The sequence below is a fragment of the Haematobia irritans genome, chromosome 1, assembly GCF_050003625.1.
Source record: "Haematobia irritans isolate KBUSLIRL chromosome 1, ASM5000362v1, whole genome shotgun sequence".
Lineage (NCBI taxonomy): Eukaryota > Metazoa > Arthropoda > Insecta > Diptera > Muscidae > Haematobia > Haematobia irritans.
The window spans coordinates 101,668,328-101,674,875 of NC_134397.1; the positions used below are offsets into that span (position 1 = coordinate 101,668,328).

A 6,548-nucleotide genomic window follows, 5' to 3' on the forward strand; every position below is an offset into this window, starting at 1 on the left:
TTCCAAGAAACAATCAACACACGACTGACGCGCAAAATGAAAATCGTTTGTACCTGCTCAATGTTTTTATAAAATTCTTTTCGCTGTAAAAAAGTTAAAAAAATAAATGGTCAGGAAAAAATGTAAATGGTTTTTATGGCCATGTAATGGTTCTAGACATGTCTATACTTAACCTATAAAAATACTTTTTCCCTGTAAAAAAGTAAAAAAAATGAATGGTGAGGTACATGATTTTCCCGACCATTTAATGGTCTCAAATTCTATCATTTAAATGATAGAACATGTTTGCGGTATTTGAGAACCATTCAAATACTTATTGCCATCATACATTTTTCTCCGCTCGAAAACTATTTTTACAAAGACAAAATACATGGTTTTCGCGGCAATTACATGCTCTAGATAAGCATTAAATGGATGCGGCAACCATGTCCAAACATGGTTTTTCTGTGCGTGTGCCGTATGCTTTGGACCATAATCCTGCTGGAAGACCCATTTAATTGGCAAATTTTCTTCGGCATGCGGCAGCATTGTATTTGGCAAAATATATGTGTTATCAGCACATTCTGTATACGATATAGAAGATCCACACCATAATATGATATAGACCCCCATACCACGATGCTGCCACCACCGTGTTTGACCATATTCAATTTAGGGTTGAATTCTTGATGGATAGGTCTTCTTACATGGTAGACACCTTGTAATATAGGTGTTAAGAAGTTCAAAAGTACTATTTTATCTCAATAATTTTCTAAACATAAACACTTCTACAAAAGTGTGTTGGGTTGTAAATGTAATCTCAGAGTATCTATGGTTATTATAGCCACAACAAAAATATCACTCATTACGGAATGTATGATCCAACACAAATTTCAAATTAGTGGCACGAAAGAGAAGGGAATATTCAAACATCAAATAGCAAACATAGCACCTGCACTAGAACTCTCTTAGCGGCGGTTTAAGCCAAGCTTAACACGGCCGAGTGGGTTAAGCCCTGCTCGGGCAGATACTTATTATTTATTTTTTCTTATTGCCAATTTTTTTTCTCTAATTGCTTTATTTATTTTTTTTTTTCTTTTCTTTCTTCTCTGGTCATTCTTTTATATATAATTACAACAATACAGGAAGATACCGAAATCTTGACGAAACATTGACCAAGCAATTATTGTATTACATTTCCAGTCAGTAACTGTATAGTCGCGAGCTCTTGAGTTCATATAAAATCCCAAATTGGATGACAATGAATCAACAGTCATCGTAGTCATTCGAAGCTGAAAATTTGAGTGTGATTTGATAGTGATAGATTTGCTCCAGTTGGACAAATTGAATCATAAGCTTCCTATAGTGTCTTTCTACAAAAATCTGTGAAATTGATTGATTAGACAAAAGTACCTAGATATAAAATTACTCTTTTTCCATGCACCGGAGTTCTGCCCCTAGTGGGTCATATTTTTTTTTTGTTCTTGCATAATTTTACAAAGTGAGTGTTCCATAACTAATAATCAATTGAATTTAATATCACTGAAATTTCCACCAGGCGGTCCAGCCACAGTGAAAATTCGCAGAATTTTTATTTCTATGGGACAGATATTTCGAAGAAAACTCCCGTAGAAACAAATTGTTTTATATCACAAAGGTAAGAGACCCAGCTTGCGACATATGACCGTCGTAATTAGGATTGTACTTTCTATAACTACACCCTCAAAAAAAAATCGCTTCTTTAACATATGTTCCAAACATATTTTGCAGGAAGCACATATATTATTGGATACTGCCGAAATATTAATATGTTTGTTTTATATGGACATATTATATGTTTGGAAGCATTTTAAGCCCAAAAATATTATATGCTTGGAAGAATTTTCCCCAAAGAAGATTGTGATCATTCCCTCACATAATTTTCACTTCCACGAAATTTTTAGTTCTTGGCACCTTTTTCTGTAATACAAATAACGTTGAAGAAATTATTCAATTTTATAATTTTTTTTTTAATTTTACCTTTCGCCTAGGCGGAGAATCGAACCGAGGCCCATACAGTTTGTAAGCCAACACACTATCCACTGGGCTACGTAGTAGTTATAGTCACCAGTAGACAATTATCGTTACAAGTTACATTTATATAGCATACTTTGCAGCGCCCACGAGCCCATGCAAACATAACATTATTTAAAAGAAACATACATTTATTGGCCACGTGGAGCAGTGGTTAGCATGCCTGCCTTGCATGCAAAGGGTCGTGGGTTCAATTCCTGCTCCGACCGAACCAATTTTTTTTTTTTGCAATTTAGACATTTATACTATATTAAATTTTTATAATGAAACTTCGAAATGTGGGTTATTAAAAATTTACAGTCCCCACATACATAAAATTCTCCTCTCAAGGCGAAAACACATGCTGTTTTTTTTCAAATCTCTATGCTCTTGGTTCCGAATGTCTATTCTCTTTACTCCGAATACTCATTCTAATATTCAAATTAAATAATATTTAGACTTAAGCATATAAAATTTTTGGCCTTATCATAAAGCAGTTTTCCGAAACAACATACAACTATTTCACAGAAATTGTAAACATATATATGTTTGCTCGAAATTTGTAAATTTATATATGTTTACATTCACACATATTATTTTTATGAAACATTCATACCCCAAACATAATATATTTTAACATATTAACATATGTGTCCCAAACATTTAGTGTTAGTTTAGGAACATTACATGTTGGCACTTAAATATATTGTGTTTAAAAATTGTGCCCGAAACACATTTTGTTTATATCGGAACATATGAAAAACATATTTTTCTAACAGTGTAGGTATATAGATGCGAATTGCGGGTCGACTGCTAGTGAGCTTCTTGTGTGCAACCACTGGAAAATTTGTTTTGGGAGGGTGCCTCTCCCAAGAAATCCAATACAAAAATCTGAATTTTTCGCTTAGAGGAACGCCGTTTTTCAGTTCCGTGGGAAGATTCCCACATAGCTGGCTCATAAGGAAGAAGCCCCAAGTAGCGGTGCAGAATCCCATATCTACCACAAACTCCTCGCGAGTGGGATCGTCATCGATAACCACCACTTGGCGAATGAAGCATTCACTAAAAATCGAGGAAGCAATCTAATTCAACGAACTTTATTACCAGTAGATCTTAAGTGATAAGACATCCGTTTGTTTTCCGTCGTGCACTATTACAATGTTTGATTAAAATTAAAGCAAGACGAGTCAGCACCTATCTGGCAAAATTTTCTAGATCTATTCCAGCCTTCAAGAAACCACAACAACCAATTCATGTTCATCGAGGCCTCGACGTGCAGCAATATGGAGTTGAAATGGTGGTGAGTAAAATAAGCCAAGTTTTTACTTTATTTTCTTTTGTCTTGAAAATTTTGCCTCTTAAATAACTATTTTTTTTAAATCATCTTGCCTAAAGTACAAGAAACTGAACCTTTTAAGATCTATTCAGATTTGTTGAGAAAGTTGATGTTAGTGCACGAATAGAAGTACAAAACGATTTGGTTTTTGTCTAAATTACACCAGATTCGATGTCCCATTTTAGTTATTTTTCTAAGGCAAATGCCTCCCTTTTTCTCTTACGCTAGATTTATTTTTTTTTGTTTCAAATTTTTGCATTCTTATAAGCACTTTTTTTATATAACGAGAAAATCTCTGATTATGGATAGAATATAGTAAAAGTATTAATCTAAAAAAAAATTCAACCGAATATATAAAAAAATTATTGTTCAAATATCTAAAATTTTTTTGTTAAGATGTTTACATTGAGTTGGAAGGCTCAAAGAAATACGTAGTCTTACATTAGTTTTCATACCCAGATTTTTTGTTCGTAATATATCTTGTTGTTGTGTATTTTCAACACCAGAGAAAGTTCTTGTGAGCTAACAATAATTTTGTTGTTTGTTTCCTTCCAGTTATTTACCAAAACCTACATTTCTAGATACAGATTTTATTTAATTATTGAAACAATAAAAATACATACACTGCTTAAAAATTTGTGTAAGACTGTGTAGTGCTTTGATTCCCATTTAAAACTTTCCTTTACAATCAAACATGATTGAACTAACTTGGACTGAAATTATGTTCGATCTTCTGATAGCTTAGAATAGGATTTATAACAGTTCGATGGAATTTATAAATAAACTGAATTATTCACACAATCGAATAGTCATGGAGTAAATTTGTATCTGTTTTTCTTACGAGGTGATAAGGGCCTAGGGTAAAATCGGGAATAAGGGGTCTTTGTAATAACGTATGTCAATGAGACCACGGATGGGCAGGGTTAAGAGACATCACATTCCATAACATCTGGAATGAATGATTTTTTTTATATATATCGATTAATGCAGTGTTTTACATATTATTTTTTTTGGTTCCTCTTCGGTATCGGGTTTGCTTGTTTTTTTTCTGTTTTTGGAGGATCCTACATAGTTTTGTTTATAATAATTTTTTTGTAGTAATTTCTTGAAGGGAGTCTATAACAAAAAAATTTTATTTGTGTAAGAGATTACGGGTTTACTATTTCAACAGACATGAACCCCACCACCCGACTGATAGCTAGAATCAATGACTCCCAGTCTGTTTGGAGTAGAAATGTGTTCATTTAAAGTTAATATCATACCCTCCTCCAATCTCTGTTCAATCGCTGTTAAGTTTGAAATAATTTGATGGAAATGTAAAATACTTTTAAAAGGAATGTTAGAAAATCGCAGTTTGAACATTACAACCTCTATCAGAAGAAAAAAGTTTTCTTTGGTTTCATCGGACCACAAAATATTACGCCATTTTTGCTTAGAACATTGATTTGATTTTTAGTAAACTTTAATCCTTGTTTAAATTCGTTTTGGATAACAATGACTCTTTTCTTGCACTACAGATACTTAATCCATCTCAAATGTGTGTTTTTCGAATAGTTTATGCATCAACGTAAAATTGATAACTCTTTTTTAAATTGATATTTCTCTTTAAAGTAGGTGTAACTTTAGGTTTTATGTCAGGGGTTCACCCTATTTATTGGCATTTTCGGCATCGGTTTTAGATATACCAAGCATTTATTTCTGTGCTAATGTCCGCTTTTATTTATTTTGGGTAGCGCGGTCGTAGTGTTTATTTCTACCCATATTTCACAAAAAGGGTTTATACACCGAAAAAAAAGTAAACTGTTTTATAGGAAGAATAAACTAACTCGTACTAAAATTGAACTAAATTTTACTTCACATTTTGAGATTTACCCAAAGCGTTGTTAAAACCAGGAAAATTTAATGCCCTGTTGTACTTTTTAACTGCAGTTCACGAAATTATACCCTCTTATAGAAGAAGAAAGGAACTAAAATTTAAGAAGAAAATCATTGGCGCCAAATCATGACCATTTTAACCATACCGTAGTTCATTCTTACTATTTTTGGGAATCGTACCAAAATTTTCATTTGCTTTAGTTCATATTGAACTTATGTGTACGGCCATCGAACTTTATACTCACGTTTAGTTCATAAAATATTTGAGACATACTTAAAAAAGCGAAAGTTTCATTGGTCTGTCGAAAATTTCGCAAAAAATAATAAAATTTTACTACTAACAAATATTTTTTTACAATAAAAATAAGTTATATTTAGCGTTAGTTTAACTACGGAATTTTTTTTTCTGTGTAGTTTTCAGTATCGTTTTTTACGAAAAACGTATAACTCACCTTATTATTTTTCAAAGCAGAAACTGCTATTTTGCAAAGAAAATGTTTAGTTATGAAAACGAAAGGAAGATACAAAATTCTAAAAGTATTTTTTAAATGTTCACTGAACAAAATCCGTATTTTTATCGAAATTTTCCACAACCCAATGAAAATTTCCTTTTGTTAAGTATGGCTCAAACATTTTATGAATTCAACGTGGGTATAAAGTTCAATGACAATACACATAAGTTCAATATAAATGAATGCAATAGAAAACTTTCGTACGATTCCCAAAAATAGTAAGAATGAACTACAGTAGAGTTAAAATGGTCATGATTTGGCGCCAATGATTTTGTTCTTTGCTTTTAGTTCATTTTTCTTCTATGAGAGGGCGTTATTTCATGAGTTGTAGTTAAAAGGCACACCAAGCCATTAAACATTCCTGATTTTAACAACGCTTTGTGAAAATCTCAAAATGTGGAGAAGTAGTTCTGGCTATAAAACAGTTTACTTTTTTCTGTGTAGTCTACAAGTATTACACACCAAATTTCTTTTATCAAATATTCTTTAATTTTATTTGAATTCGTGAACACAAAAGACGGTGAATGCGACTGTCCTTATTATTTTTCACAAAACTCTATCTCTAATTTCAAACAAATCTTAATATAGGTTGTTACCTAAACTGAATTTCGTACACTCTCAAAAAAATCGCTTCTATAACATATGTTCCAAACATATCTTGCAGGAAGCATGTTCTTGGATATTGCCGAAACATTATTATGTTTGTTTTTTGTTTGGAAGCATTTTGAGCCCAAATATATTATATGCTTGGAATAATTTTCTCCCAAAGAAGATTGCGCTCAAAAAAATTTATT

General features: G+C 32.2%; 1 long non-coding RNA gene across 1 annotated transcript; it reads left to right on the top strand.

Moving 5' to 3' along the window:
• The first annotated feature begins 1,411 nt into the window (after positions 1-1,411).
• Positions 1,412-3,283, top strand: LOC142240699 (uncharacterized). Its single transcript, XR_012723359.1, has 3 exons — positions 1,412-1,480; positions 1,538-1,636; positions 2,816-3,283. It is a non-coding gene; the product is annotated as an uncharacterized LOC142240699 (long non-coding RNA).
• Positions 3,284-6,548: the final 3,265 nt, after the last annotated feature.